The sequence below is a fragment of the Anser cygnoides genome, chromosome 3 (genome assembly GCF_040182565.1).
Source record: "Anser cygnoides isolate HZ-2024a breed goose chromosome 3, Taihu_goose_T2T_genome, whole genome shotgun sequence".
In the NCBI taxonomy this organism is placed as follows: Eukaryota; Metazoa; Chordata; class Aves; order Anseriformes; family Anatidae; genus Anser; species Anser cygnoides.
Window position 1 is genome coordinate 42,900,834 of NC_089875.1, and position 10,772 is coordinate 42,911,605.

The 10,772-nt window shown below is 40.9% G+C and overlaps 1 protein-coding gene across 1 annotated transcript in view; it reads right to left on the minus strand.

The window, feature by feature from the left end:
• SLC35F3 (solute carrier family 35 member F3) overlaps nucleotides 1-8,492 on the minus strand; it is a 190,857-nt gene extending 182,365 nt beyond the window's left edge. The window contains exon 1 of the mRNA XM_066994043.1: nucleotides 8,478-8,492. The gene's annotated coding sequence lies outside the window, so the exon portion shown is untranslated. The remainder of the gene's footprint in view (nucleotides 1-8,477) is intronic.
• Between the last annotated feature and the right edge of the window lie 2,280 nt (nucleotides 8,493-10,772).

The window sequence follows — 10,772 nt, forward strand, 5'->3', positions numbered from 1 at the left end:
AAGTGGTTAGATTAAACTGGTACTACCACGTCCTCTCGATAGCAATACTGTATTCTGTAAATCACGTTTTTGTAGTTAAGCACCATAAAGTGTTCAACACCTTCAGCCTCTATGGCTTACAATATGAAGTCTTGAGATGATGGCTGGCCTGGGACACAAAGGATTGTTGTGTTTATAGCTGTCAGAAGGAAGAGGACATCTTACAGCATGACCCCATCTCAGAGGAGGCCAGATTCCAAACTGTCTCAAAACGGTTTGTGTTGAACAGTGCTTTACTGCAATTAAAATATATGCTTACGTCTTGAAGGATCTTATGTTAGAGCAAGGGAGCTGAGGTACCACGAGGCATTGCCCTACTGTTTGCCAGCATTGGAGCCAGATGCCCCCGCACACTTCAAACTACAATGAACTCTTCAGAAGCCACTAAACAACCACTGGATTCTCACCAGAACTCTTTAGTTCTCTGGGGAAAATGAGAATGAGCCAAGTTCATGTTCACAGACAGTAGACCTAGAAAGAAATTACTAAATTCCAATTCCAATGCTCTGATTTTTTTGTTATACCATAATTGGAGAGCTTCATTTCCTGCCTATAAATTGAAAAGCTTATTGCAATACATTTTTGCAAGCATAATAGCATACCCATATAATTCAATCCTTACTGTATCTTCTACTGTGCATTAAATGAGTTGTATTGGAAAACAAGCTTGGTGGTTTGTTAGTTGTTAACACATTTAGGGAATTAAGTCAAGCTTAGAATCACTGCTGAAGCATTTGACAATAATCTCAAAGGCAAATCTCAAAGCAAGTCTTTATCATGTACCCCATCCTGTAACTCCTTATTGTCTCTTTTGGTAGGAGAGGGAGTGCATGCCAATTTACCCATACCAAAAACAGCTTCTAGGAGAATTGTACACCCCTCAAAAATACTGTTTTGCACACACTTCAGTGTGTGCACTGAAGGGGGGGGAGAGGGGGGCAGCTAAAAGCTTCTTCTCCAGCAGATCAGCAGATGAGTTGGGTGCATTTCCAAGAATGAATTTTTCTTCAATTCATCCCGGAGCAGCAAAGACTGACTGAGGTATTCTGCACATCCAGAACCCTTACCCACAGGTGTTTTGGGTATACAGATTATAACACAAGGCCATGAAATTCTAGCTTCTATTCTTAAACTCCGTGAAAAAATAAGTCTTAAGATATTTATGTAACTGTCTTATCAGTTGGGGAAGAGAGAATATAAAACTTCTGAACTTCTAGTTAAAATTTCTAAAAAACATTCCCTGTGGTCTGTGGCAGACTCTTAAAAATGTCCCACTAGCAGAACACATTAACAGAGGTGAAGGAATTCAGATATCTTATGTACAGAATGAAAGTAAAGACTTAAATATGTACTCAGCTTCAGCATATAAAGAATCATGCATCCTACGGATATTCCTCCCCCAACAGCACCCGTCTCAAACATGATGTTTCCCCCAAGGCGTACACTCAGGCAAAAAAAAAAAATTATTGCCTTTCTGCACCATTATACGGAGTTGTCTCCCTCAAACCTTATCAGACCAATTCTTTTATTTGCACTATTTCAAAGTTTCACTCCATTGTTTCCTGTTAGGCAAGGGAGATATAACCATTAGAAAAGGAGCCTGAACTTCTGTGTCTTACAGCATGGTTGGGTAAAGTTTAGTTCTTCCCTTTCAAAGTCCCTTGAATTTTTTGGCTGATCATCTCCTCTTAGACAATTTAAGTGAGTTTATAGACAGAATTTTCAATGGCAGAGGCATTCCTTGCCCACAGTACGACAGACGTGAAATGACAGAGTACTGAAAAACTTATCAAGAGTGGCTGGTGTTCTCCAAGCTAGCCAATGTCAGGATACTCTGCTTAAATCAACGTGTAGAGTACTTAGAAAGTGTTATGTGGAGGGAGTAGGGAAGTGAGGAAATCAGTCATCTTGATACATATTTGCTTCTCTATCATGAGAGAATCAGTTCATTGTTCCTAGATCAGTGGAGTTCTTTGTAACATAGACCACTATCAGAGTGTTATGAAAACAAAAGAAAAAGCAAACAAAAACACTGTGCGAAGTAAGCCATAACCTAACAGATGAGTTTAGATCTCTCCAGGATCCATGCAAACAATTTGTACACAATTTCAGGCTAACACTGCCAACGTACAACTGTCTTCCTGACAAAAATATCTCCTGGATGAAGGTGAGACTCAGTATTTTTTTTTTATTCTCCTTATGTCAAAAAGGAAATCTATGACAAGTAATATAACATTGCCCAAAAAGGCAGTTTAAGAAATTGTTTCTTCTGATTATTTTAAATTTAATATCTTTAAGTTGCTATTACCACTAGCGCAGATTCCTTGCAATAATAAGACTGTAGGAAACCAGGATTCTTAACAAAGCATTAGTTTCAACTGATAATTGCCGCGAGTCATTTCTTTTCACACCTAGCCTTTTACCATTGTTCCTAACATTCAAAAAAACCAAACAAAACAAAAAGCAAGAAGCAAAATTTATTTTTTACATTTTAAATAGACAAGCTAGGGCAAGGAAACTGCAGTCTCCCACACGCTAAAACATAATATTCCAGCTACTGAGCCTCAGAATGAGAGAGTGGTCAGAGGCTGTTCTGGACTATTAGACAGGTCAAAGGGAGAGACCGTATGTGAAGGTACACACGGACTGAAGGACCCACACAAGTAATTAATTATACCTGCCAGAAGTTCTGTTCCACACCCCCCTGTGTGTGTGTGTGTGTGCGTGCGTGTGTCCCATGTGGACTGTGGCTCCTTTTCTGCCATATTTTATCTTTGGCTTCTCCAAATGGAATGACAAGTAGTCAGTCACTGGGTTAGCAACTGGCAGCTTGCTGAAACACAACTCTGCTAATGACACTGCTTCTGAAGAGGAACTCAAAGCTGAAAAAACCTCCCTGCTGTGGTCACCCTATATCTCCTCTAGGAGCCTCCACCTCGGACTTGGTGCTTAGGGACATGGTTTAGTGGGTGACATTGGTAGTACGGTGATTGTCAGACCAGATGATCTTGGAGGTCTTTTCCAACCTTAATGATTATATGATTCTACATTACCTACAAGTGTCTCACTTTCCCCACAGCCGCTTGCAAAACCCCCCAAAGAGGGCTGCTTGGAGCTCATTCTCACCTTGGTTGCCCAGGGCACAGACATCCATCATCCCAAACCTAAAAAAAGAGGCAGGTTACCACCACAACACGCTGGCAAGTAACAGAGGAAGAGTGCACGGGAATTTCAGGTCAGTGGATGGACCTGCAGAAATTGTAGCCCTTAGCACCGGTGCTTTTGGCAGCTCAGGAGAGCCATACAGCTCCTGTGAGCCCCATAACTCCATCCCAAAATGCCCGTGTGGAACAAGCGTTTCCTCACTAGGAGCCTAATGGCAAGTTTAAGCAGACAAACTACTGCCAGAAAACAGCGCTCTCCAGAGCTGTGGTCAGCACACACTGCTATCTCCATGCCACCTAGCTGAAGCTCTGGACCTCCTTGTTGTCAATGGGGAGTAGATTTCGTAACTTCCAGCCTTGGGATCCAAGCTCAGGATACCAGATGTGCACATCAGCATCCTTATGCTACTGAGAGCTAAAACAAAACAAAACAAAACAAAACAAAAACAAAACCTTTTACTGCACAACTAACCTCCCAAGCACAGGACATGAAAGCATAATCAATGCATATATATGAGAGAACATGGGTGAATTAGACTGACTGTAGTTTAAAATACACTTTCCCCTTCCACAAAGCCTTGCAATGGGTTCTGTTACATTAACTTCCTACGTGCAAACCTCACATTAAGCAGCCCAGGATTAATCCTTCCCTTAGACCGCTTTCCTACCTTCCACACCTGATCACTTTTCCTCAGCGTTCTCCAAGAAGCTTCTCTTCATCCTCCCACTTCAGGATAACCTGCAGCATCTCCACCCACATCTCACATATCCCTTGAGATCCCCCCTTTAAAGCAGTTGTTCCCAATTGGCAATTTGGGCAAATGGAAGAAGCAAATGGGCTCTTTTGAACCTTTTCTACTCTGCTAAAGGAGAAAGAAAAGGGGCTTGTGTCTCTGCATGGATCACCACATGCCAAACAAGCTATTATTGTAATTGCATTGCAAAGCTGGCTGGTCTGACTGTCGGGGTAAAGCAAGCAGAAGGCAGGAGAATTTCTCAATGGGCTGGTGGGGCTGATATGACAAAACAGTATTCAGCTCCATTACTCTCATTTTTTTCAAGGATGTTGCAAAATCATACAAGTGCAAAGAAAGTGATTCAAGGGCTGGAGGAAATTCTCCACAATGAAATAATTTAAGAGGTAGTTTATTTGTTATACTAACAAAGAGCGTGAGAGGAATATTGACTACAGTGCATAGCTATCTGCATGGAAGAAATCAGTATTCATTAATATTGGAATCCAGAAGTATAAGAAAATGCAAATGAGAAGGCTCATGTTTTAACTTTGTGTGAAATGTAATTTTCAAGAAACCACCCACCAAGAAAATTAATGGATTCCTTTTTTTGGTTTTCATCTTCATTATTTCAGATGTTTTAACTTGGTAGCACTTTTTTATTATTATAATTCATATAAAAATCATTATACCTCTCTGCCTTCAATAAAAAATATTATTCTAAAATTATAAATATTAGACTATTTATACAGTGAAATTTTGTTAAACACAGGAAAATAAGGCTAGTATATGACTCCTGGTTACTCTATTAATTATGATTTTGGCAGAAGTCTAATTTTGGATATCCTTTCTAGAAAGGACCATAGGTTTCTAAACAGCTTTTAGGACTAAGAGGTAGAAGATGGCTGAAAATAATCTTCTTTTCAGAAAAAGTATAAGCAAAGTCATGTAGTTCCAGTGTTGGATGTTAATCAATTTATGGAAGATTCCTAGAGAGTCTGATAAAACAGTTTGCCTTTTTTTCCCCCCTTCTCAGATCTCCTTAGAATGTCTACTGAATATCCATGCCAAACTTAAATCTTCCTTCCAACTGTATTTTTAGGTTGGTGTTCTTGAAATAACCCAATAGAGAAAGTATTCCTTATTAACTTCTGTAGTTATTGCAATAGTTTCTCAAGCAATCTACTGGTTTAATCTTTATTAAACCCTATAAAGATTTTCCCAAGGAAGCTTAACTATGATTGAAATCGCATTAGCTTTTGCATAATTTTACATACTTTTACTTTCTTCAGGATGTGACGAGAGGAGTCAGCAGCTCAGTTTGCTTCCCTCTGGAACAGCACGTTGTGCTGATACCAGGGCATTTTGTAGGTGACATTGTGTAGGTGACACACGAGGGACTGGGGGCAGAGATTTGTTTCGACTGAGCAGATCTGTGGTGAGCCCTGGCCTCCTGCACAGACAGCCTGAGGACCTCATAGAATCACAGAATGGTTTGGGTGGGAAAGGACCTTAAGGACCACCTGGTTCCAACCCCCTGCCATGGGCAGGGACACCTCTCACCAGACCAGGTTGCCCAGGCCCCATCCTGCCTGGCCTTGAGCACCTCCAGGGATGGGGCACCCACAGCTTCTCTGGGCAGCCTGTGCCAGGGCCTCACCACCCTCTGAGGGAAGGATTTCTTCCTAATATCTAATCTAAACCTACCCTCTTTTAGTTTAAAGACATAACTCCCCATCCTATCACTACAACCCCTGACAAAGATCCCTCCCCAGCTTTCCTGCAAGCCCCCTTTAGGTACTGGAAGGCCGCTATAAGGACTCCCTGGAGCCTTCTCTTCTCCAGGCTGAACAGCCCCAACTCCCTCAGCCTGTCTTCATAGGAGAGGTGCTCCAGCCCCTTGATCATTCTTGTGGCTGGAGTGGAGCACAATGCAGCCATCTTCCAGGCCACGTGCCTGTGTGTCAGTATCTTTGAAATGAAGGCATCAGTGTGAGGAGAGAGGATGTGGCTGGATGATAGACCTAGGTGCTTGGAAAAGCTGTGATGTCCCCAGACTGGAAGTGGCCATTGCAAGTGCCCTCTCCTTTCTAACTCAGCCCCAAAGATCTGTACGTAAAGGTCCTTTTCTGCCTTCATGCAAGATTTTCTGTGTTACTTTGCAGGAAGCGTGTAACGAGTTTAACAGGGAGTTCAAAGGACACATTTTTGGGCGCTCCCAGCTCCTCTCTGACTTCCAAATCCAGCAGCCCCTGGCCAAGTGAACGCCCATGCCAGAGAGCATGGCTGTCACCTCAGTGAGCAAGCCTTTGCTCCCAGCAAGGAATGCCATGGGTGCCAATGCTGCTGATGTTTGTCTTGGCATGACCTTGCTTCTGGAAGCTGCCATGGAGAGACAGAAGCAAAACCTCTGCAGGTCTCCTTGCCACCCTCAGAGCATCCTTGGTCTGTCTTTTTGTGCTCTATTTGGTCAGAAACATGACTCATACCCTATTGTTTTCTACCCAAATCACTGTAATGTTACTTAAGAGTGATAATGGACCAGCTCTGTCTCTTGGAGGTGTTTTGCCTTTGTACTGGACTGCCTTTGATGGTCTTGGGGGAATGCCAGCAGGCAAGATCGAAGCATATGTGCAGTGCTGCAAAAACAAGAGAGAACAGTGGTGGAGCAGCAGAGGGAAGCAGCAGTACTCTGAAGCACAGCAGTTATTTGCATGTGCTCACATTAGACATAACTCAGTAATAAAGTTGTCCGTACACTTTTTAAATTCACTCTGCAGTACTTGCCCCAGTGACCTCCTGCAGCAGCGCAATCCACCAGGTAGTGAAAAACTGCATAAAGAAGCATCAAATACCCAAATTGCCCCCTTTGGACTGAGGATGCAAGAAAACAGGACTGTGACATTGCTAGTTCACAAGAAGTTCAGGCTGACGTTTCTAATCTTGAACTAATAACAACAAAATTGTAGCTGTCTTTTGATAGAAGGATCTTTGAAGCAGGATCTTTTTTGGCATTCACTTTCTGTGACTGATGACTTGGTGGCTGGATGGAAGACCCCTCTCCCCCAGCTCTGAAGAACAACTTGCCTCTCTCTTTCTTTTTTCTTTTTTTTTTCTTTTTTTTTTTTTCCCTGGAGAGGGCAGGAGACATTTTTACACTTCTATGATTCTCTCCGCTATGGTTTCCAGGGCCCCAATCCAGCAAGTAATGATAGAAGAGCAAAAATGATTAATGAGGCAAATTCTTCCTTTTTACGTCACAATGAAGTTCTGGATTTAGGCAGGTTTCTATAGTAAAAATAAAGTCTTCAGAGGAATTTGTTGGTTTATCTCCTGGATTAATTCTATTGAGTCTCAGAATATTTGGAATTTAAAGCATCTTTCTGTTCCATGGAAAATAGAGTGTTGTTTCCTCATAAAGGAAACCAAGATTAAAGAACATTTTGAATGACATTTAATACTACTAAACCAGGACATTTTTACAGTTCTGTAATGCCAACAGCACCTCAAACCAATCAACTGTCTCAAAATAGCCAATCATGAGAGGAATAGCTCTGAAATATGCCTATAAGAACGGGGGGAGGGATCAGTCTTTTTCGTTTGGTAACGTTTCATGACAAGAAAAAAAATAAATAGTGCTTTTTCTAAAAAGCAGCCACATTAGTTCGTAACTAAACCAATCTATGCCTTCCATAATAGCATATAGTATCTTTTTCATAGGATGCAGGTTTTGACAATCACTTTTCTTGTTTGCAGATGCATACATACAGGCATTTAGGAACATGTATTTTTATGTCAACGTGATATACAAACTGCCTGAATTTCCAGGAACACTTCGACATTCTTTTGCATTGCCCTGACAACAGAAAATCACACCATATAGTTCCTTCATGCTGGCTGCTTTCAAGGGGTCCTCCACACTTTCAGAAAGGATCAACGTATTTCAGAATCAGTCTCTGCATTGTGCTGATTTATCTGTCTGTCTGTCTATCTATCTATCTATTTATATTTTCTGTGGAGCAGAGGGGTAATTATTTCTATTTATTACACTTAAAAAATATATATATTTATTTTTCTGATAATGAGCTCCATGCCTTTTCTACCTGTCTTAAGATATCTTCAGGGAAAAGGGCATTAAACCACCTTACTTCTAGGCAAGCTGCATGCTAAGACTTCCTCCACTACTTTGACTATAAACATCAAGGCTCAGTGCAGTTTACCTACATAAATGTATGAGTTTGACCTATGGGACATGCTGGACACCTTGCAGGGCTGTGCTGTGGACAAGGTCTGGTATACATCCTACCCTTTGGACTGGCCCTGAGAATACTAATTGCTGCTTTCTGTAGCAATGTTTCCATGCACCTCAAAGCTGCAAGACCAGGCCAAGGCTTCATGCTACACATGTGCATTTTGTGCAAACAGACTGCACTGGCCACAGGGGAGAGCTTGTCAGCTGACAGGAGGCAAGGAGAGGCACGTAAAGACATTACAGAGGATGTACTGAATTCACCTGGGATAAGAGAGTTCTCCTTATTACCTGTGACCCAGCATGCTGCCAGGTGAGCAGCAGAGCTCCGGTGGATGTGCTGTGTGCTGCTGTGGGACCTTGTGCCCACTCTCCAGGTAGCTCTGGGGCTGTTGTGCCATCTTCTGCTCCTGCAGATAGAGCAAAGGTCTATTTTTTATTTTTATTTTTCAATTTGAAAAGAAATGTGGTCAAAACTGTTGCATAAAATCTAGAAATAAACATTACTAAAAGACCAAACTGAGTATTAATGCCTCTCCCATCCTTTTCGTTATTACTAATCAAGAATGTTATACTTGCAGAGAAACACAAAGCAGCCAGAAAGGTGTGGTTTCTAAATACAGATAGCAAGCAGCAATGCCTAAACACAAACAGACCCTGAACAATGTGCAAGGAGCCTCTGCAAGGGCAATATACTCTATGATTCTCTGCATTTTCGTATGTTCACTTAGGATCTGACAACAGCATCGATTTGGGCGAGTGAAAACTGTCACAATGAGCATTAAGAAACCAGTAACCTGTGGAAATTAAAAAAAAAAAAAAGTAGTTATGTGCACCTGTGGATATGACAGATGTCAATGTCATGGCTCATGCACATGGAGCCAATATCTCTGCAGGGGTGATTTTGTAGCCATACAAAGATGGAAATAACCTTGCACGAGAGAACGTGGAGCTATCTGTGTGCACTGTATTTGTCCTGGTTTGAAGTATTTTCACCATAGAGTTAAATATTTTCTCTGAAGATAACTTTCAGAGACTGCCAACCACTGTTAAGTCACTTCACAGAAAACAGAATTTCTACCACAATTTTTATTACTACTTCCAAATATGCCAGATTATTTTATTGTTCAAATTATATCAAATTGTTTCTAAGCTGGGAATGTGCAAGATTTCAATCTATTATACTGTTTTCTTCCTTTCTATATACATACTTCTGATATTTGAGCCCAGATCCATAACGATTATAAACTGGTATGAAGACTGGAGACCAGTTGAAAACTGCTATGAATACTGAAGCCTACTGTGTCCACCTGTTTATTCATTGAGTTTGAACACTATATTGGAAGACTTCAGATTTTCCAGCTTCAGCATCTTTTATGTCAGAATCTATAAAATAGGCTAAAGAATTACATTTATCCTCAGCGTTTTTACTGAACTGGAACACATGAAATTTCCTAGAAGAGAGGCACTGTAGAACTTGTGTGCTAGTTTTACATATGTGGGAAATGTCACTATAGCTATATTTTACTTTGGAGAATAAAAGCAAATTGGAGAAGTTGAGGGACAACTTCACAGTGACTGTGCATAATAAGGCATTCCTATTGGTATGGATGGAAAGCTGAAGGATCTGGGAAAGAGGTAGAGATCAAATTTCTTCTTAAGAAAACAGTCTGTTTTTATTAAGGCTGTTATTTGCTTTTATTTGTGTTCCTAAGAGCATTTAAGCATTCCCTGTTCAATACACGTTCTCTATCTTATCTGTCAAATTCTCCTTATTGCCTAAAACAGAACCTGTGCTCTCCAAATGTATTGCTTGTAACTGGGTGCTCATTATACCTGTTAAAATATCTGTACACATTCCCATGAGATGAATCAGAAACACTGTGAGCAGTAAAAATGTTTTTTTATGCAGTGGTCTTACTTCTGTTTAGACCAAATGCTGGCTCCTTCAGAAAAAGAGACTCCTGCTTTTCAGTGCTTTTTTTCTTCTGCAGGTCCCTTTGCAACTTGCTTTGTGAAAAGTTTTTACTTTTTTTTTTTTTTTTTTTTTTTTGCCTCAAGACCATTCTGTCTGACTGTTGGATCAAGCAAATGCTTTGGAAAAGTATCCCAGCTGCTTTCTGAAGAGGGAACATCCCAACCCACCTTATTCTGAAATCTGTTGGGATCTGGGTTTGAGTCTGGTTCTATCTGGCTGAATTCTCACCTGTCTCTGAGGGAGCAGCAAGCTAAGCTGTCCTGTCTATTTTAAGGCATAAGAAAGTAAAATGCTGAGTTTTTTTAAGCCATGAAGCAATCCAATTCCAAAATATATGAACAGCTCAGGGGGTTCTCACTGCCAACATCACATGCGAAGTAAAGGACTATGCTGCCTTTCAGTTAGCTGTGTCATTTTAATATAACTCTTCCTTGTCACAAGACTTTTTATGAAAACAACCCTTTATTCAAATAGCATTATCTGAGGGAGGATGAAGTTAAAGAGCTGTGACAGACTGAAGTCAGAAAAAAAAGGATGTCATATTATCAAAAGGAGCCTTGTGTGACTCATTCAGTTATTGTGCCTGTATAAGCCCATACTTGCAGCAC